Source organism: Halichoerus grypus, chromosome 5 (genome assembly GCF_964656455.1).
Source record: "Halichoerus grypus chromosome 5, mHalGry1.hap1.1, whole genome shotgun sequence".
Lineage (NCBI taxonomy): Eukaryota > Metazoa > Chordata > Mammalia > Carnivora > Phocidae > Halichoerus > Halichoerus grypus.
The window spans coordinates 31,222,122-31,245,719 of NC_135716.1; the positions used below are offsets into that span (position 1 = coordinate 31,222,122).

Here is a 23,598-nt window from a genome sequence, read left to right on the forward strand (position 1 = left end):
ATTTACAAGAATATCTAGGAATTCTTAGCATAAGATGCAGGTCCTATCCAAGCCTTCAAAGCCCCTCATTGTCCCACCAACCTCATCTTCTACCACCCTCTCCCTCACTTCCTGAGCCACACAGACCTCTGTTTTCCTCCAGCACAGCAAACCTGTTCCTACCTGCAGCACCATTCACTTGCTGCTCCTTCCACTGCAGAGACTGTTACTAGATGTCTGCATGGCTGACGCCTCCTTCACCTCTTAGCTCAAGAGTTACCTCTTCAGAGGGCCCACATGGCCACCACAGCTCAAGCAATTCTGCTCCCCTCCCCACCCCCACTTCACTTTCAATCACACTGCCCTGTGTTATCAGCTTCATAGCACTTCACAGCACCCTGGGGCATTATCTCATCTAAGTATTAGTTTACTTGTTTATTAACTCTCTTGCCCACTGATAGTGAGCTCACAGGGAGTAGAGAGACCTCAAGGATTTTTCCACAATTGTGTCCCCAGCATCTGGGATAGCACCTGATTCGTAATAGGCACCCAATGAATAATTGATAAATGAAAAATGATGTTTTCTGAATCTATTCAATTTTTTTTATGGCTTTATTAAGGTATAATTTTCATTCATCTTTAACATTACTTATTAATTTTCCTAAGCACAAATCACCTTTTTAAATGTTGAAGTAAAGATTAGATTAATGGCTGTCCAAACTGTTACAAATTACAAATTAAGTAAATTGAACTCAGCTTTTTTTTTTTCTTTCCAGAATCATTTAACAATGAGGAAGGCAAAATTATCACCCCAAAAAGCAGGGTTCTTTTTTTTTCTTCTCTGTTTTAGACATTCATAGCTTCATATTCAAAACACATGACATCACTGGTAAACTATGTTGTTTCAAAGCACGTTGAAAGTTCCAATTCTTTTGGAAATTGTCTGTATTATGCCTCAGTATTATAGGTCTCAATGAATTTTCCTAGTGTTTTTACTCATCACCTCTTCATTTAACAAAGTTCACAATTTTGTAATAAAATTGGCTTTTCTTAAACCTTAGCAAGCCAAATGCAAAACTCTGAAAAGTTTCTCTATGAATTAGTGGAATATTAGTTTTGCTTAAGCCACTTGGGACCATAGTAATTCAAATGATCATATTTCCATCTACACCCACACAAACATGCATGCGTATAACATCAGAGTAAAATAATTTAATCAGAGGTAACATTACACTTGAATTTTGGCAGCAGAACATACACATCTTTAGAGCACGATAACAGGAAAGGATGAGATTTAAAAGATAATATTAAACTGTTCTTTAAGGAAAAAGGTTTTGTGATGTTGGTCTTTTTCCCCTCCTAAAATGACTTTTAGGTTTGCATATGGACCTTTGGTGGGTGGCAGACTAATCCTCTGAGCAAAAAAGAATTTAATGTAATCACTTCTATAGATGAATCTAACTACTGGGGGAAGAAAACCACAAATGTTTATTTTGTTATATACCTACAAGGAAAAACGAATAAGGAAAGCATATTTAAAAGAATGTTTCTTTCAGCATTGTTTAGAAAAGTAAAAACTAAAAGTAACCATACTCTAGAAGTAGAGGGAGGGATAAATAAACTGCATGGGATAATAATTACCACAGTTAAAAAGACTGGACTAGATAGATGGATGGAGAGAAAGAAAGAAAGAAAGAAAGAAAGAAAGAAAGAGAGAGAGAGAGAGAGAGAGAGAAAGAGAGAAAGAGAGAAAGAGAGAAAGAGAGAAAGAAAGAAAAGAAAGAAAGAAAGAAAGAAAGAAAGAAAGAAAGAAAGAAAGAAAGAAAAGAAAGAAAGAAAGAAAGAAAGAAAGAAAGAAAGAAAGAAAGAAAGAAAGAGAAAGAAAGAAAGAAAGAGAAAGAAAGAAAGGAAGGAAGGAAGGAAGAAAGAAAAAAGAAAGGAAGGAAGGAAGGAAAAGGAAAAGAAAGGAAAGGAAAGAAAAGAAAAGAAAAAAGAAAAAGAAAGAAAGAAAGAAAGAAAGAAAGAGAAAGAAAGAAAGAAAGAAAAGAAAGAAAGAAAGGTGATAGATAGATCTGAACAGGGACATATTTTGAAAACAATGTTGATTGAGAAAAGCAAACTGCCACAAGATACATTCAGTATGATACAATTTATATACAGTTTTTAAAAACATAGAATAGTATATTCCTATATTTCTTTATTCAACACATATTTTGGGGGCATCTACTTTGTGTCGGCCATTATTCTAGGCATCAAAAGGATGTAACCATAGAATCATAGAAAGGATATAATCATAGAATCCCTGACCAAACAAAAGCTTATAATCTGATTAGGGAATAAACAGCAAACAGATAAATGCATGCACACATATATACATATACAAATTCTGTCAGGTAGTGGGACACTTCACGGAGAAAAGTAAAGCCTAGTAAAGGATCCTGATGACAGTTCAACTATAGACTGATTGGTCTCCCCACCCCCACCAGGAAGTGACTTTTGAACAAAATCTGATGGAGCCACATGAGACAGGCCTATGGACGGGTAATCCAGGGGGCAGGACGAGCAAATGCAAAGACCCAGAGATGGAAATGTGCTTGGAAATGTGCCCACTTTGCTCCCTAAACAGCAAGGGGGCCAGAGGAGGCACCTGAAGCACAGGGAGGAAGGACACTGGGGGGCTGGAAGTTAGGCTGGGAAGTGGGTCATACAGAACCCTGGTGAGCATGGCAAGGACATTTTATTCCAGGTGTGGTGGAGACCACTGAAGGGCTAGGAGGAGGGAGGTTATGCAATCTGACGTTATGTTTTTGAAGGATTAATCTGGCTGGTGGGTGGAGAAGAGATGGTGGTGTTGGGGTGATGCTGTGACAGACGAAGAAGCCAGGAACAAGTAGCAAGATGGAGCATAAAAGATGACAAGCACTGGACTAAGGGGCGTAGCAGGATCAGGTGAAAAGGCATTGGAATTATGATATACTTTATTTCGGAGGCAGAGCCAAGCAGACATTGTTTGTACATAAAATTATATGCAGTAAAAACATAACAGTACATGTGTCAAATCCAGATAGCACTGCCTCTGGGACAGGAGAAAGGGGGATAAGAAAATATAGGCAGATTCAACTTTCTAATATTTAAGAGGAAAAAGCTGTCCATATGAATATGGTATAATCTTAACATCTGTTAATTCTGGGCTTGGGGCACCCAGATATTTGCTTTATTATCTTTGTAATATTCTGGTTTTCATATCTTTCCATAAGAATTATATTCTATACAGAAAGAATAATATCTATGCCTTCTTTTCACTGTAAATCATTTATTAATTCATGTATTTAACGAATATTCCTTGAGCACCTACTCACGCCAGACACTGATATAGATGCTGTTGAAGCTACAAAGTCCTCACGGAGTTTATATTCTGGGGGAGGAGAGGCAGACAGTTGAAGAAACAGATACATAGGGCTTTATATTTAAAGCCCTTCTGGATTAGGGGATATAAGGAAAAATGAAGCATGACGCCAGAGTTATTGTAAACTGGCTTTAACTTAATTCTCCTATAAGAGAAATTTAACATTCAGTTCTATTTTTGTGCTTATAAATCATAAATTTAATAAAGCACCACAGGAACATGAGCAGCTGACAGTTATAGGGAGATTACAGAGCACAGACTCTGGAGTCAGAAACTCTTGGTTAGAAGTTGGCAAGTGTTCTAGCTATCTGCTCTGGCTTAAACAACAATTTATCCTCATCACCATCATGTTCATCTTATTCTTATTCTTAAATCTCATGACTGTTTAAGCCAGGAATTTGGACTGGGCAGAGTGGGGACAGCTCATCTCTGCTCCATAATACTGGAATTTCAGCTGGGGTGGCTCAAAAGGCTGGGGTCTAGAAGAGTTACCGCTGGCTTACAGAGCCTGGTGGCCTTAGGATAATAGGACTTCTTCTGTCAGCTCAGGACTCCAAGAACGAGTGTCCCCAGAGTTGTGGACAGAAGCTACAAGGCTTCTTATGACCTAGTCAGAATTCCTAGAACATCACCTCTGCCACATACTATTGCTCAAACAAGCCACGAAGTCCAGCCCAATTCAAGGAAAAGGCAATTAAATTCCTCCTCTCAATAGGAGGATTAGAAGGAATGTAATCCACCACAGCAAATTACTTAGTTATTCAGAGATGCATTAATTTAGTCCATAAAATGGAGCAATAATGTTTCCTTCAAAGAGTTATGAGAATAGGAAACAACCTATGGAAAGTGACTGATAGCTAACAGGATTTCGAATATGGTTGTGTCCCTGTCCACTGACAGGGGACTGACAAAGAGTCTTCCAAACCATTTTCACCTGAAATGAGGAGGGTCCAGGAAATCCCTGAAGTCCACTGCTACTGCAAGAGTGGGATATTCATAAGAAGGCTCTATTATTTTTCTCAGAACTTGAAAGACCATGATAAGAAGACAAACTGAAATGCTAGCTCTAAGATACTCCAAACTTTGTGCATCTGTCTTAGTTCTCAAAGTTTTATGACTTCTATAAAACAGGCAGCAGCTTTGTTTTGGAAAAGGTAGAGTATCATTTTACACCCAGCAGGTGTTTAGAGGAGGAAAGAGTTAGGTAAGTGAAGTCTTTATTCTTAGAATTACAAAATCAATACAGTTTTCTTCCTGAGGCAGCTGTTAAAACCAAGCCAGCTATTTTAAACATAGTAATGAATGTTCCTTCACTTAGTTCTGAAGTGAAGTCAGATAGGTAAAGAGCACAATTCTATATTTGAAGAGAGTATGGGATAAACATAACTCTCATTCCCATCTGTGCTATATACAACTGTATTCTTAAATGTTAATTTCATCCTATTGGTTCTCTTTTAAGGCTAGGCAAACTAAACCAGTCCATTGGTTTATGTAATACATGAAGTTTCTTTCAACCCTTTGCAATGGGCCTTTGGATACATTCATTTTACAAGGGATTATGACTTCAGGGAAAAATGCTTAAAGAGAATAAAAGATACCCGTCTATTATGTAAATAAAGGCATTAAAGTTCTAACCACACACACACAAAGAATAGGCTACAGAAATCCTTCTATTCTTAGTTTCCATTTTAAGTGAACATAAATCTCTATAACCATCACTTCAAAGACAGACATTATTACAGAAATTACTGGAAAATATTTACACTGAACATGAACAAGCCTTAAGAAACCCAAAGATTCTCAAAAAAAACCCTCAACCATCCCCAATAGAGAAAAAAATATATATATGTATTTATTTATTTATCTTTATATAACCTAACAGTCCTCCCAAAATGGGAGGTTTATTGATCTCTGTTATAGGCTGATAATTATTTCTTAAGTGTCTACTATGTGCCAGATGTCCTGCTGGGAGCTAAAGATAATTAGAAGAAATTCTTTTTTTTTTTTTTTTTTAAAGATTTTATTTATTCATTTGAGAGAGAATGAGATAGAGAGAGAGCATGAGAGGGGGGAGGGTCAGAGGGAGAAGTAGACTCCCTGCCGAGCAGGGAGCCCGATGCGGGACTCGATCCTGGGACTCCAGGATCATGACCTGAGCTGAAGGCAGTTGCTTAACCAACTGAGCCACCCAGGCGCCCCTAGAAGAAATTCTTAACTACGGTCTTGGGCAGGTATCCTCCCCTCCCCCATTGGGGGGATAGAGGGTGGAGAGTGAGGTACTGCGAGCCAATTTTATCTAATACGGTAGCAACTGTGAAGGAGTTTCCAGCAGGGGAACAAACATGAACAGATAATGGATCTTCGAAAGATCACATAGTAAACGGAGGAACCAGACTGTGAGCCCCAGGCTGAGTGACTGCAGAGCCCTGGCTTCTTCTTTCTTCTGACACTTGGGATCTGAATCCTGACTCTGCCACACAATGGTTATGAAGTTTTGGACAAGTACTTTAACTGCTATAAGCCTCAGGTTCCTATTCTGTAAAAGGAGGTTCTAAATATTTGCTCATGGTTGAGAGGATAAATATTAATGTTGGTGGGGGGGGAGTCTTGCAGGATGACCAATGGGCACATGGTACACCCAACCATGCCTATCACGAATCCCATAACCATGAGCTGCTTATATATGTTGAAATGTGGTTTTGAATTTCTAACTCTAATATCTTTATTTCCTAAGTACCAAAGTTGTTTTTAATACTTCAAAGTCCACTTACATTAGTCAGTCATTAGTCAGTTTTTCGAAAATGTAAAATTCTCTATCATCCCAATACATCAAAGTTCTAGTCCTATATTCTATATGGTACTAAACAGTCTTAAATCCCAAATCTAGTGTCATTTATAATTTATCACCTAGATCTTTGAAAAAGATAGCAACTACTCCAGACCTGGAATTATGGAATTCCATAGGATAATTAATTAAATGTCTGCTATGGCAAAACCATAGACCAGTACACTCCATATCCATTCTAACCTTCTCATTCTTTTGCTTTCTCTACAATAAAAGTTAGTAAGAGAAATACTTGGACACCCAGCCTCTCTTGCAGGCAGGGGTGGCCATGTGACAAGTCCTGGCCAATTAGAGGTAGGTGAAAGTCTTTGGGATTAATACAGAGGAGCCTCCAAAGGTAAAGGCCTAACTGATTTACCCAACTTCTTTCTTAAGTTGAATACAGAGTAGATGCATCAGGGTGCAACTATTTTGTGACCAAGAGGATGAAAGTTAAAACTTAGGGCTGCTGAGAAAGGACACTGAAGGAACTCATTGCCTCAATAAATATCTTTAAGCACCCACAGTATTCCTGTACTTTCTAGTTCCAGATTTCTTCTTATTTGAGAAAAATAGACCTTATACTTATTTAAGTGATCATGTTGCCCGATATGGTTGCTACTACCCACATGTGGCTTTAAATTTTAAATTAATCAAGATTAAATAAGATAATAAACTTGGTTCCTCAGTATGGAACAGTGCAATTATTGAACATTTCCATCATCACAGAAGTTTCTTTTTCTCTTTTTTTTCTTTTTGAGAGTTATTTATTTGAGAGAGAGAGAGAGTGTATGCACAGGCACACACGAGCAGGGGGGAGGGGGAAAGGGAGATGGAGAGAAATCCTCAAGCAGAACCCCCCCCCCCCGCCCTGAGCCTGGAGCCTAACTTGGGGCTCAATCCCAGGAATGTGAGATCATGACCTGAGCTGAAATCAAGTGTCGGAGGCTTAACCAACTGAGCCACGCAGGTGCCCCAGAAGTTTCTATTTAAACAGCATTAGAAATAATTTTATTTGCAGCCAAATGTATTGTAAATGCTATAAATGCTAATATTTTCATCACTAAGGTTAAGGGCAGAAACATTCCAGTCCCTGTCTCCCAACTAAGCCCATCTGCCCCCAGGCATCTGATTATTTATTCCATATTGAGATACCACACATTGATTTATCACTAGCCTTTTATCCAAGAGATTTCTCAGACTTTCTTAGAGGATTAGATTAGTCTGCAGAACCTCTTCTTCACATAGCTCCAAATAATCAAGCACTCTCCTTGCAGATAATAGCAGAATTACGGAAATTAATATTCCTGTGCTAATATTCCAGGAAGAAAGGAAAAACAGCCACAGTCATGTCACAATAACAGCAGCTGCCAAGTTAAAGCAATTGGCTTCAATACACAGTGATGTTTCCTTCAGAATATACCCATTTCTTTTATTTTCTTAAAAACGTATCCAGAACGAGAGCTGACTCTGAGACCCACATCACTCACAGCTGTGAGCCTGTTGTTGAAATCTTCCAGGAAGCTGTGTGCTGCCGTCTCCCGGCTTCAGTGAATGCAGTCATGAGTCAGTCCACCGAACATGGAAGCACAGCACAGCATTAAGATCAATGAGAAGAAATCACTGATGAGGCAATTTCTCACAATTTTCACTTAGTTGTAGTAAGAGAGGGGGAAATATGAGAATGTCAAAGATATTTGTGACAAATTTCCTGATGTGATAATTCCAATTTTCATTTACTTATTTACTGGTAGGTCACTTTAAAATACTGATTGTAGTAATAGTACTTAATATTTATTATTTACTACAAGCTAGGCAACATTGTAAGTAGTATTCCCTATGCTTTCATTTAATCCTCAGAAAAGAACTCTGGGGGCACCTGGGTGGCTCAGTCGTTGGGCGTCTGCCTTCGGCTCAGGTCATGATCCCAGGGTCCTGGGATGGAGCCCCACGTCAGGCTCCCTGCTTGGCGGGAAGCCTGCTTCTCCCTCTCCCACTCCCCCTGCTTGTGTTCCCTCTCTCGCTGTGTCTCTCTGTCAAATAAATAAATAAAATCTTTAAAAAAAAAAAAGAACTCTGACATAGGTACTATTATCATTCCTAATGTTATAGAGACTAAGGCATAAAGGGTTTTAAAAAGTTGCCCAAGACTACCACTGAGTAAGCAGCAAAACTCAAATTCAAACCCACACAATCTGTCTCCGGGATCTTCACTCTTAATCACTATATTCTGTGAAGTTGATCATGTTCCTAGAGAAATAAGCTAGGAATTATTCAGTGACTTATGCAGAGAATATCACTTTCACCCATGTATTGAGATGCTCCAGAAGAAGTCCAGGACCACACTGAAACTCCTTTTCGTCACCTATAACCCCACTTCTTGAAGGACAGAAAACATCAGTTTATGAATATGAATATTTTCCACAACATAAAGCTACTTGAGATTCAGGCATGATTATCTTAAAAGACCGAATATAAGAAGACATACAACATAAGAAAAGTGGGATGGATATGCCATAAATTACAGGTCTTTAGAGTCTGGACAGCAATTAAAAAAATAATAGCAGGGGACACCTGGGTGGCTCATTGGTTAAGCTTCTGCCTTCTGGTCAGGTCGTGATCCCAGGGTCCTGGGATGGAGCCCCACACTGGGCTCCCTGCTCAGCGGGGAGCCTGCTTCTCCCTCTGCCTCTGCCCCTCCTCCCCGCTCATGCTCTCTCTCTCTCTCTCTCTCTCTCTCTCTCTCTCTCTCGTTCTCTCTCTCACTCAAATGAAATCTCTTTTTAAATAATAATAACAGACAACTGCTGTGCCTTTAAAGTGCCAGGCCCTGTTCTAAGCACCTTAGATGGATCAGCACACTGTATCTTCACAACTTAGCGAGGGAAGCGTCATTATCCCATACAATAGATGAAGCAGCCCAGGCACAGAGAGGGTCACCTAGAGAGTGAGGAGCAGTTCCAGGCGCCCTCTTCCAGTCGGCCTAGCAGGCCCTTTGCGGTCTCGCCCTTGACTTCCACCTCAGCTCCTACTCCTCTCCCTTGTTCATTCTGTTCCAGACTGGGTGTTCCTTCCATGCTCCCTCTTCAAGAAGTTTCCATTTATATTTCCTCTTTTATCAGAGGACTTCCCTAACTTCTTAAAATCACAGCCCACTCCCCTGATGCCAGTCCTGAGCACCTATTTATTGAATGAACAAATAAATAGACCTATGTCAACACCATTCCCTCAGAGAGGTGCAGTGATGTTTGACACTGAGAAGCTGCTTTTGCACAGGTGTTATGTATTTGCTTTCTTTTCCTCACAAGTCTTTGTTCAGATCTTTTTTTTTTTAAGATTTATTTATTTATTTGAGAGAGAGAGAGCACAAGCGGGAGGGGCAGAGGAAGAGAGAATCTCAGACTCCACGCTGAGCACAGAGCCCAACGTGGGGCTCAATCTCGGGATGCTGAGATCATGACCTGAGCCAAAACCATGAGTCAGATGCCCAGCCAACTGAGCCACCCAGGCGCCCCTGTTCAGGTCATTCTTCCAAGAATGGGAGCTAAGGGTTCCAAGATAAAGGATTAACTCTAGAAAACAAAAGACACTTCAGTGAAAGAAACTGGTCTACATAGCCATATTACTGCAGATGGAATGTCCCTCTTACTACCCTAAAAGATAAAGGACATAGGACCAATAAGGATCGGGACTTACTCATACCTTTACTTCTTTTTATTTTAATTTTTTGTATTGTTGTTATTCAGTCGTGAATCTAACACTTTCACAAAATGCATTTGGACAAAGAAGTAATAATATTCTTTATAAGACTGTAACAAAATAAACAAATAATACTAAACGCTAAATTGTTTGAAGTTAAAAATATGCCAAATGCCCACAAACTTGAGTGAACTGCAGTACTCAGTTTTCATGGGCTAATCTCAAATAAGTCTTCAAATTATTTTTTTTTATCATGATGAAGGAAATGTCAGTTCAAGTTAGGCTAAACAGATAACAATCTTGGAGATGGTTTAAAGAGAAACCTATATTTTCAAAAGGAAGAAATGTAAACACTAAAATGCATAAGAAAAATGTTCATTCTCACTAATAAAAGAAACATGAATAAAATAAGGCATCATTTAAAATAATTCCTCAGATGGAGGAAAAAATTAAATTATAGTCATCAATAATAGAGAGAGTCCAAGGAAATTTGAACCTCATAAAACTGCTGGTGGGGTAAGACCTTAAAAGAGGACAATCTGACAAAATTCATTATAGACTTCTAATTTTACACACACCTTGGCCATTATTTCCACTATTATGAATTTATGCCAAAGAAATAATTCTGGATGTTGGAAGATTTTGTTAGATGTATGCTTATTGTAGTGTTATCCTAAAGGTGAAAAATTAAGAAACAATCTGTGACACAGAGAACTTGATTAAGCACATAATGGAATATTTAATAGAATGTTTGCCCTCTTTTACTAGGTAGCCATTAAAATCATATTATTGAAGAATATTTAATGACATGGGAAATATTTACAGTATATATTTTAGTAGGAAAAAGCAAATGACAAATCACAACAGTATGAATCCATTAAATATACAGAAAAATCCTAGGAAAGCCACAATAGTTACAGGTTTACTTGGATGATTGAATTATAGATAATTCTGATATTCTCCCTTTTGTTTACATGCATTTTCTAATTCTTCTCCAAAGGATAAAGATTAGTTTTTTACTAAGAAAGAAATAATTACTTCATTGAAAAGCTTCTTGATAAAGGACTTTAAGGGATTTCACCTTTTCACTGTATTTATCTAAGGTAGTATGATGGAATTATTTTTTTATGGATAGAGGCTCCTGAGGGTAAAGAGGTAAGATTCATCTCTTGGACAAAGGGGAGCAAGCTCTTCAGAGATTACAGCTTTCATTCTATCCTCATCTTCTGTGGTTAAAAATGCTGCCCACACGCATAGCCAATGTTTCCTCTACTTTTTAAAATCTAGGTTTGCCTTACCAAAGGTTTAAATAATGGTAGAATTCCACTAAATAAACAACTGTTCTGGCACAGTTATAGGAGTATAACAGAGGCTTAGAAAGTAAACTTTATTTAGAAGCATCTTGGGAATAGCTAATTCACCTGCCAAAGTTTAGCCAACTTACTCTCTCAAATTGCTTCTAGAATATGTCTTAGCTATAGTTACAGAAATACAGAAATAGCTCCTTAAATGAAGCCTGTTCACTTAATTTGAATGACAGTTCCAAAACTGAATACCTGAGGTTGTTTTACTGATGAAGTAAGGATGGTCAAAAGGATAGTTGGTAACTACATTTTAGAATAGATCTTCATTTTTAGGGTATTCATCAAATGCACTTTGAGGGTAACATACATAGTTTTGAAAGACTTCGTGTACAGTGATAGAAGCCAAAGAATCCCCTGAAACATTTTTCCTGGTTAATTTTTATTTAACTAGATGCAAATTTAATCAATTATAATAAATCAAACTCCCATAGGGCCAGACACTATTGGTTGTTGTGGGACCAGATAATAATGAGAAGTTGGCTCAGTGAAAACACAATCATGACTGGGTCAACATTAATGTTTTTGAGCATCTAGAATATCTAGAGGCATCTAGAGTCAGAGGCATCTAGAACCCTAGGGAAATGCTGGATATTTATGCCGGCCAGCCACAGGACCTTCTCTCCTGGCCAATACCAAGGACCATTTTGACTTCCGTTGTATGCACTCTTCATATTATTCATCTTCTAAAAATTCTGAATAATATTTAAAAATCTATGTAATAATAAGCAATACAGTGTAATGATTAAGATTAGACAGCACAGGGTTTAGTTCTGACTCTACAACTGATTGTGACCTTGGGCAAGTTACTTAACTTTCCCAAATCTATTTAATCTGTAAATCTGTAAACTTAGCTACAGAGTTATGAGTACTAAATGAATGCTCTAAAATGGCAAAAAATGAGCATTCCAGAAATGATAGTTAATGCTATAAGGGTGAATATGCATTCTGAAAAGTCCTTCAGCTCTTTATTTGAACCAGTACATCTAGAAAACACAGAAAATTACATGACGTGACTTAAGATGAAGATGTTATTACTCTTAGTCTTTTGAGTATTTTATGATGCTTTAAATGAACAATTTTTTCTAAGATGGTAACATAGAATTTGGGACATTTATAAGTTACCTCAAAAATAGACACAAAGTGATCATTCAGAATTTTTGTTTTTTTAAAAAGAGGTGCTCTTCCCCCCCGCCCCACTTTGGGGCGTATTTGTCCTTTAAATAATGTATTGTGTAAAATATACTATAGGACACAGAATACTGTGTCTTCTTTTTGGAATTATCAATTTTTAACTTAAATTATAGAATTTTATTGCATTTCTTCTTTAATTTTAGGCCAATGCTTCATGAAAGGAGGCTTACTTTCTCTACTGCACAGTGTTCTGTGTAGACTTAGCAGTATTCACATGGGGACCAATGTATGCATGATTATGACAGTCACAATTCTACCTTTATTGCATCCTTGGAGCCCAGACAACCTAAGTCAGTGATGACAAAACCCTTTGGGAATACAATTTTAACATTTAACTTAAACTTCCAACGAGCTGAATTATGAAAAAAAAAAAATTAAACATCTATAGCCTCTATGGCCAGAGAACTACCCTAAATAATCAGAACACTGGGGTATAATTGGCTGGTAGCTCTTTTTTTTTTTTTTTTTTGTTTTTGTTTTTGTTTTTTTTTTGTTTTTTTTTTTTTGGCTGGTAGCTCTTATAGCTATCTGGAAATTATCAGTCCATTTGCATATATTTAATGGAAAAGAGACTTTCTTGATATTGTAGATTGATTGCATTAATGGTCCTAATTACTGGCCTCTCATATTCATGGTTTTTCCTCTTTACATTTGTGTTCCCCTCCCAATCTGACTGAGCTCAGTCAAGTGACTTGCTTTGCTTTGGCCAAATAGAAGCAAACCTGATAAAAGCAGAGGCATGAAAGAGCATTTGGTCATTTATGTTTCTAATCTTATTTCTCTGAGATCACATTGAGAACCTACCAGTCTAGCCTTCCCAAGGAATATGAGAGACAAACATGTAGAAGGGAGCCGAGATGTCCCAGCTGAGGCAATCCTGAACCAGTCCACAGCGAGCCATGTAAGAAAACCCATCCAAGATCAGCAAAACTGCCCCCCGCCCCCCAACAACTAACCACAGAGAGTGAGCCCAGCTGAGGCCACAACCATCCAGCTGATCTATAGGCATGTGAATAATGATAAAGGCTTATTGTTTTAAACTACTGTGTTTTGCGAGGGTCATTGCATCTTATATTTTGGTGATAGCTGACTAATACACTTATAAATAGGTAAAAAAAAAAAATCTGAGTTTTCCAATTGGGACTTCCAACTATATGACTCAGAACTATTTTAAGAGGTCCAGGGAGGATGGGAATTCTATACTCATGTTTTTAACAGTGTGTATGTGTGTATGGGGCAGGGTATACTTGGTATTCCACAAAATCATCTATTTGGAAGTGGTATGAAAGATGTTAATGTTTCTATTTATGTTAATAATTCTATTTTGGGAATATGTTTTATCACATATAGAATATATTATAGTAGTTCATATACATAATTTATTAACATACACAAACATGTATTGGAGGCACATATTTTATTGATAGGTATGTACCCTCAAAAAAGTTCAGAGACCATTGATCTTGCTTCTGTTTACATAGGGTAATTTTCTTATTTAGCAAGAGTTCCTCATACTGTGGCTTTCATGATGGGTCATCTCTTCAGGAATGAAGACCAATTCATTGGCAAGGTGTCACTCTTCTCTTCTGAATCTGATGAGATTTTAAGTATTTTTAAAAATTACTAGTATTCCTCTCCCCTGTGTGATTCCATCCTGTGCGGCTGTTCTGTGGAACAGTAGTCATTTATCTCCACCCACCTTCTCTCCCACCTAAGTGCGTGCCACCACCCCATGGAAGATTCGATGGATATGGACATGAGCCCCCTGAGACCCCAGAACTATCTTTTTGGTTGTGAACTAAAGGCTGACAAGGATTATCACTTTAAGGTGGATAATGATGAAAATGAGCACCAGCTATCTTTAAGAACGGTCAGTTTAGGAGCTGGTACAAAGGATGAATTGCACATTCTTGAAGCAGAGGCAATGAATTATGAAGGCAGTCCAATTAAAGTCACACTGGCAACTTTGAAAATGTCTGTACAGCCAACGGTTTCCCTTGGGGGCTTTGAAATAACCCACCTGTGGTCTTATGGTTAAAATGTGGTTCAGGGCCTATGCATATTAGCAGACAGCACTTAGTAGCTTTGGAGGAAGATGCAGAGTCAGAAGATGAAGAGGAAGAGGACGTGAAACTCCTTAGTATATCTGGAAAGCGTTTTGTCCCTGGAAGTGGTAGCAAGGTTCCACAGAAAAAAGTAAAACTTGCTGCTGATGAAGATGATGATGAAGATGACGATGATGATGAAGATGATGATGATGATGATGATTTTGATGATGAGCAAGCTGAAGAAAAGGCTCCAGTAAAGAAATCTATATGAGATACTCCAGCCAAAAATGCACAAAAATCAAACCAGAATGGAAAAGACTCAAAACCATCAACACCAAAAACAAAAGGTCAAGAATCTTTCAAAAAACAGGAAAAGACTCCCAAAACCCGAAAGGACCTAGTTCTGTAGAAGATATTAAAGCAAAAATGCAAGCAAGTATAGAAAAAGGTGGTTCTCTTCCCAAAGTGGAAGCCAAGTTCATCAGTTATGTGAAGAATTGCTTCTGGATGACTGACCAAGAGGCTATTCAAGATCTCTGGCAGTGGAGGAAGTCTCTTTAAGAAAACAGTTTAAACAGTTTGTTAAAATTTTCCATCTTATTTCATTTCTGTAACAGTTGATATCTGGCTGTCCTTTTTATAATGCAGAGTGAGAATTTTCCCTACTGTGCCTGATAAATGTTGTCCAGGTTCCATTGCCAAGAATGTGTTGTCCAAAATGCCTGTTTAAAGATGGAACTCCACCCTTTGCTTAGTTTTAAGTATGTATGGAATGTTATGATAGGACATAGTAGTAGTGGTGGTCAGACAAATGGAAATGGTGGGGAGACAAAAATATACATGTGAAATAAACAGTATTTTAATAAAGTAAAAAAAAATTACTAGTATTCAGTTAATGTAAACTGAAAAATAAATGTAGTAACTGTATAGTGATTTTTTTTTAATGCATGGTTTGTGTATAGAACAATTGCATTGGGAAAAGAGGACACAGTCTCTTTGACTTGAGAACACTTCTCAAATATTAATACCTTCACTGGCCATACCAGTTATGGTGTGGTATCTTACTAATACTTCAAGCCACATTACATATAAACTATTTTTACTACCAAATACCAGTAAACATAATTATTTTAATGAGTATAAAGATTTAGGAGTATGTGATTTTATAAGAGATTTCACATATTAATGGTTTACAGCGATTTTAAAATGCAGCTAATTTCCTTTTTCACATAAACTCCAAAGTAACTTCTTTACTGGAACTAAACTTAAACTAAAGTGATCCATTAGTGAAACAGTAAGGAATGACACATTTATTTTTCAGGTATAAGGAAACTGATAAGAAAGATATATTCTTCATGACTTTAGAGAGTAAAGATAAATGTTAAAACATAAATTCTACAAATTAACAAATAAAGATATATGACTTCCATTTCATAATCAATTTTACAAGGTGCTATATCTTTAAAAGGAAAGTAATTTAAAACTGTCAAATTTGCTTCAGAATGGCTTTCTTATATATTAAATTTCTCTCTTAATGCTACCATATATAAATTTTTCTTTTCCCCGTACATCATTCTGCCAAGTCCATATACATTCAATATTTAAAGGTATTTTAAAACACAAGTGATTTTTCTCCCCTTCACACAAAAATGTTTTCCTTCTTTTCTGCCCCAGAGTGTTAAATATCATAGGCTACTGACTTTCTGAGAGCTCAGTTTTAACCCTTTAAAGAAGGGTTGGAATACTGTGTACATGTTTATCCAGATGAGTTGTATTATTTCTAGAAAAAAATAAGAGCTTAGTGTAAAGTCTGATTTGCATACTGATTTCCATCGTGTTTCAAGTTATGTCTAATCCCATAAAATGAAATTAATCTTTCAGTTCAGACTATTGCAGTTGGACTGGCAAATAAAAAGTTCAGGTTATTTAGAAAATTCATTGACTTACTGCCCAAATAAGAAACAAAGAACTAGAGCATGGCTAAGACGTTGTCCCCCCAACAATGAAGCAATCTAGGCAGACAGCAGGGCTGAGGGATCCACAGAGGGAGTGGGACATAATGTAGAAGAACAAGTCTCCTCAGAGGCCCCATGGATTTCAGCTCCCCATGCCTCTCCCATATAATGAGTTCATCTGTCATCTATTTAGCTTTTGAGCCAACAGTCTATTGACTGGATGCAGACTCCAGGGACTGAGATGTTCTTGGAAGATCTTCAGACAGACTCATCATGTGACGTCGATGAAGCCAATCAATACACCACTTGGCGCTTCAAAGTTGTCTATGAGCAAATAGAGGACAAGCGATAGCCTGCAATGCACCTGCCTCCCCACAGTGTTAGGAGACTGAAGGAATGCATCCTTTCACATCAACGGGAGTTCTGATAAATGAAGATGCTTGGTCAAGATAAGATATATTTTCTCATCCAGAGCTCTCAGAGTGACTGAAGTCATAGGTCACCACTCATCACAAAGTTTCTGTGCTTCCCTTTCTCAAAATGTCACATGCAAATGTGTCATGAATAGATAAATGCAACCAATGTCAATGGAGTCAGCAGTGTCTTTGGTGATAAATATAGGAGTGGAATATTTTACTTATTACGTTTTCCTGATAATGCTACTATATTTTTAATGGTTATGAGTTTGGGTATCAGCATTTTTCCAAAACTCAAAAGGATTTATGTTCTGAGGACTAATATAATACATGTTCATTATATTTTTTTAATTATACAAAAAAGTATGAAGTAAAACAATGACTATGAATTCCATCACCCAGAGATAACCACTATCAACATCTGGGTGACTCTTCTAGATATCTTTATGGATATATGCATACAATACATATACACATATGTACGTATCTATACATATATTTAAAATCACACACCTACCTATCAACCTAAGCATATGCTATTTTGCGACCTGTTTTTTTTCCAGTTGTTGTGGATATCTATTCCTCTTCCAAAAATAAATAGGTTAACAGCATGATTTTCAATGGGTGCTGAACTTTCCTCCATAGCAAGGATAAACACTATTTACCAACCTCCACTATTGTTATTTTTCTTAAAGCATTCCAAACAAACCACCATCAACAGAAAAGAACTTTGGCACCATTTCAAAAGATCAGATATTTTGTTGTGAACAAAGGGCCAGGAAATAACAGAGACATTACAAGGTAGAGAAGAGCATTAAATATATGGAAAAGTGGTGAGAGTAGATGACCATATTAGTATACTTTCAAATGAATCATGTATATCTTATTTTTATGCAAATATTATATATTGAGTAGTTCATTTACAAGATAAAATAAAAATTAAAGATTACAAAATCCCAAATTTGTAGACTTCACAGCCCCAAATGAACCTGCTCTTGATTGATTTAATGTCTTTTTTTTTTTTTAACTTCCTTGTAATCACATTCTGTAACCTGGTATTTTTATCAAAAGTTGAAATTTAGGATTTTCCTGAGTACCTCTGGCCACTTGATCCTGAGTGGACAGCTGCATCCCTGAGAAGACCCCAGCTTCAGTGAAGCAGCCCTTTCCCCAAGCCCTCTGTCCTCTGCCATTCCTGGCCACTTCATGCCTAGGAGTAGTCAAGGACCCAATCATCACTACTGTTGTCCCTAGTCCCTCGAGGTAACTATGCTCTCCCTTGTAATTTCCTACACTTTGGTCAACCTTTGTCAGTCATCTTTTTATTAAACTCTCTTCAAGTTACTCATTTTGAGTATGCCATCTGTTTCCGGTTGGGAGTCTGACTGAACCATACATATTTCATAGGTGTAAAGACACTACAAGAACATTGATACGAAATGGTGAAAGGTGGAACTCCTAGCAGTCCTTGTTTTCATCACAAAATTTGGCTGATTAGGAAACTAAAAGGTTTTTCTGTGAACAGTAATAGTGTTTGTAGCTATATTAGGAAAAGAAATTTTGGTAAATGAGTCTATTGGCCTTAAGACACATTTGAAATTTACTTAGACTATTAGATGTTTTCTGATCACGCTTGAAATGAATGAATTTCCTCAGGCTCAAAGTCTAAGGTGAGAAATAATTAGTTCCTGAGAACAGAACTATATATAACATACTGTAATCAGCCTTATTCAGATCTGAGTGATAAATCTAAAATTTTAAGAAGTGTGCATTCTCTCTGATTTGCACAAATTGTCTTACTTGCACAGTCCTGTCATATTTACATAGTAGTAGAGTTCCAAACGTTAAGACCAATGGAATATTTAGTACCTGACAGCCACCATGTTAGGTACATTATGTGAATTATTGTATAACCCTCCAATGGTCTTATGACATAGATACTATTATTGCCATTTTTCAGATGCAGTCACACAGCTGATATAAGACAGAGATGAAACTTGATAGTTCAAAACACACATATTAAGTATAAGACATGAAAAATTATGCATTAGGCACACAGAAAATCTATTTGAGGTGTAATATTCCTATAAGTCTTTTTTTTTTTTTTTTAAAGATTTTATTTATTTATTTGACAGAGAGAGAGACAGCGAGAGAGGGAACACAAGCAGGGGGAGTGGGAGAGGGAGAAGCAGGTTTCCCGCCGAGCAGGGAGCCCGATGCGGGGCTCGATGCGGGGCTCGATCCCAGCACCCTGGGATCATGACCTGAGCCGAAGGCAGATGCTTAACGACTGAGCCACCCAGGCGCCCCCCTATAAGTCTTTTTATAACACTCTTCCTTCCTATGCATCAATCTGGTTCCTTTGTAATGTTAATGAACATTTTAAGTTAAGAGAAAACTTGATAAATCCTGAGCCAAGGCCCCTATCAAGTCTCACCAGCCTCAAATGGCCAAGCCACTCAATAATAATAAAATCTTCAAAAGCTGCTACTTTTGGTTTAAATCTGGAGATCAGAAGTAGCTACATAAGCAGCACTTTGTCCCAAGGTGCAAACATTACTTAAAAAATAGCAGACCAGAAGGACTAGGCTGTAAGGGAGCGTTTGCACCATCCCTTGTGCAATCCTTAATGCACTGGGTCCTACGTGTGCCATGCACTATGCTAATCACTTTGTTTGCATTATCTCACTGAAAATTTATAACCTTAAAAGTAGGTACCACTATTATCCTTCTTAAATATATACTAGAACCCTAATTCCCAATGTATTCTAAATGTGCCTGTAAAGTCTAAAATGACAAAATAAAACCATTTTTAACCAAACAACCTTTCTTCTTTCAAAGAAATGGCAATGGAAGCCACAATAACTGACCACCTTGTCAAGAATTTAGCATCCAGGGCGCCTGGGTGGCTCAGTTGGTTAAGCAACTGCGTTCGGCTCAGGTCATGATCCCAGGGTCCTGGGATCGAGTCCCACATCAGGCTCCCCCTACTCTGTGGGGAGCCTGCTTCTCCCCCTGCCTGCCACTCCACCTGCTTGTGCTCTCTCTGTCAAATAAATAAATAAAATCTTTAGAAAAAAGAATCTATTAAAAAAAAGAACTTAGCATCCAATTAGTTTTCAATTATAACTTTAAATTGTAATAAAGAAATCTTAGTGACATCTGATAGTGTGTTAACAAAAATACCTTCAGGATCTGCTCCAGCTTTATAAATGACCAGTCCTCACATCAGTTTGTCCTAAATTAGCAGCAATCTGATGTCACCATTCTCTCTTACACTCAGGTCCATGTATATTCTGTTACAGCCATCTCTCCTGCTTTCTCATCTTTACATTTTTCCTTTTTTAAAATGTATTACAACTTGGATAAAAGGTCATCTCCTCTAATAAGACATTCTCTAACCTTGAGGTTGCCTCCACACCATACCTACACCAATCACAACACTTTTAGATTATATTGTAATTATATGATTATTTGTCTGTAAGCTTGTTTGTTTTTTTTTTTCCAGTAGGCTCCATGGCCAATGTGGGGTTTGAACTCATCACCCTGAGATCAACAGTCGCATGTTCTACTGACTGAGTCATCCAGGAGCCCCTGTCTATAAACTTTTTAAGAGAGGGGCCTGTGTTCTGTTTACCTGGCAAAATATTTAGGAGTTTCTCAACATCTGTTGAGTGAATGAAAGCCCAAGCAAGGTTGTTCTAAGAAAGGAAAACTTCAAAGCTATGAAGTAACTATTTGAAGATAATACACTGGGCCAGGTACCGCACTATGCTCCAAATGTAGAAACAGGCCTTCCAGGGATGTACAATCTAGTAAGGGGAAAAAGACAAAAAACTTACATGAGATAACAAGTAAAATTACTTAAATTCAAAATGATATTGGAATTCTGACAAGGGAGCAAAAATTTCTGCCTATGGAAGTGGTAAGGGGAGAGTAGAACTAATCACCAGAATGTACGAAAGAGAACGTGTTGCATAAGAAACTTAAATATGCATTTTTTGTTTGTTTGCCAGGAACTGTTCCCCAGAAGGAAGCAATATGATAAATATCTATCGTTTCCTCTACCTACACATTTGCATACTTTCTCTCTTGCTCTCCGTTGTTGCCCCTGCATGCCTGCACACACGCACACACACGTCTTTTAAAATAATCAAAAGATAAAGGAAATTATAGGTTCTTATGTAGTCTACTCTCTAAATTAAAAAAAAAAAATCTTGGTTACTAGAGCTGAAATTTTAGTGTTGTCCCGTAGTCAACATCAGCTATTAAATCAAACTGCAGATAACATAATGATGTCCTCCCTCTTGGCAAATTATGTTAATACCAATAAAAGGATACCTTATTACAAGTCATGAGACAGTTGGCAATCGATTTTAGGCCTACTGAAAAACCATAAAAATACAATGAATATTGACAAAGAAGAGAGGTTTTAAACGTGGTGAAAAGTAAATTATGGTAAGGCATTTTAACAGTGTGCCACTGGGGAGTCAAATACAGGAAGTCAGCTCTGAGAAGACACATCACCTGTCACTTCACATATTTGTTCATATTTCCAGGAGTTTCTACTCTGTTATAAAGGATGACTCAGATTAAATCCAGGCCATCATTCTTCACGGTAATTGGTTTGCTAATTCTGCAGCACAGCTTTTGGCTTCTGCTCAGCAGTTGGCCTAAGGTTATAAACTGTACTATTTATTAAGCCTTATTAAGACTGCTGTCAGCGGTAATCATATTGCTCCTCTACACAAAACCTTCAGTGGCTCCCTGCTGCTTTCCTAATTAAGTCCATACTCCTTATCTTGGCATTTAAAAGTCCTTTACAATATGTTGCTAACCTTCCTCTTCAGTGTGTATTCTCACCACTCCGCCAAAGGCTGTTCCGATCTGGTAGTAGTCTAAACTACTTCATGGTGCTCTAACACCCTTTCTGATATCCATCCTTTATCCATGTGGTTCTGACCAGAATGTTCTTTGTGCTTCCCATTTTTTTTTTTTAAAGATTTTATTTATTTATTTGGCAGACAGAGACACGAGAGAGGGAACACAAGCAGGGGGAGTGGGAGAGGGAAAAGCAGGCTTGCCCGATGCGGGGCTCGATCCCAGGACCTTGGGATCATGACCTGAGCCGAAGGCAGCCGCTTAATGACTGAGCCACCCAGGCACCCCTGTGCTTCCCATTTTTAACATCCCATCCCCACCCATCCGTTGGTTTGCCACCTCAGGAGCTTCCCAAGTGAAATGTGAAATAGGTCTCCATATACAGAGCTCAGGGAGAGCCCAAAGAAAGAGGCATACCACTCCAGACTGGTAGGTGGTAGGTTGAATAAGCAAGGCAACTTAGCTATGAGGCTTGTCTTGGACAGCTGCAAGATGAGTAGATCTCTGCCCCTGCCCACCAGAATCTCTAAAGTTTATAAGAAGCCTTAACTAGGTTCAGTCACATATACTATCCAGAAGGTCTCAGCAACACATTTCTATCTCAAAGTTGTACCCTGGGGAAAGCTTCTAGCATGGAGAAGGTAAGTGGAATTCACATTCCAAGGAAGGGGAGAGGTTGAGGACCTTCCAACTGTCCAGGTCCAGCTCGTGGGTCAACTGGTGGTCATGTACCCTCGATGACCTCCTCTAATACCATCTCCCTATGTGACTAATGCTTACCATGCTTTCCTGATACATCTCAAAAATATCCTATTAAAGAATTTAAGTGGTATGAGTGAGGAAAATATCAAGTTTGGGTAGACGGATTTGATTCTGAATTCTAATTTTTTTCTATTTGCTAATGACCTTGAGTATGTTAGATGAGATCACACATGTACCGATCCTGTCATAGTGTCTGGCACATGATAGAAAATCAATACACACTGGTTTCCTTTGTCCTGAGTTCTCCAGTTCAACATGGTCTCTTTTCTCTTTGAATTACATATGACAGAAAACACTCCCACTGTGTCACCTGGGAGTCATGCATGATCTCTTAGCACTTGTCACATAGGAAACATTTGTCCTTTCATCAGTGATAAATCACTGATAGCACATTTACAAACCAAACACCAAAAAAAAAAAAAAAAAAAAAAAATTAATGCCAGAAAGAAAAATCCCAAATATCATAAATTAGTTTGTAAAGTTCAGAAATTTAACATAGCTCCTTAGCTCCTTATTAGGACTAAAAAATATTATTGGTTAAGGAGAAAAGAAAGGACATTGCAGTACAAATGACAAAATTATTATAAGCTATTCAATTAAAAGTAGATATAGCATTAGCTGTATTTTAACCCTATTTTGTTATTTACAATATGCTAACCACCATATACACTGAGAACTGGGTCTGCTTTAAAAACTAGAAAACATCCAGTTAAGAGTATTTTCCTGATAGCATGGAGTTCAAATCTAATTATTGACCCTTAACCAACCTGTTAAAAACTCTTTTCAGTGTTACTGAAAATTTGTCTTGATTAGCTCTTATTCAATTTCACTAATTATATCTAGGATACTGTAAAATTCTAAAGATTTTAGAGTCTTAAGCTTGATAGATTGATGTCTTTCTAAAAATATTAGTGCATACATTAATAAATCACAGGCAGTACTGGAAGGGTTAGTTAATTCTGAGAGGAGTGCGTAGGGAGTACAATAGAATTCCGAGGGTCAGGGACCCGCATATGTGCTGAATACATGTTTTGGCCCAATATCAAATGGCCACATATTCAAAAGTAGTGTTA

The 23,598-nt window shown here is 37.7% G+C and overlaps 1 protein-coding gene and 1 pseudogene across 4 annotated transcripts in view; one reads left to right on the forward strand and one right to left on the reverse strand.

Moving 5' to 3' along the window:
• Nucleotides 1-23,598, reverse strand: part of OXR1 (oxidation resistance 1) — a 437,299-nt gene that overhangs the window by 283,175 nt on the left and 130,526 nt on the right. The gene's annotated exons all lie outside the window — the stretch shown is intronic.
• Nucleotides 14,179-15,358, forward strand: LOC118530424 (nucleophosmin pseudogene; annotated as a pseudogene).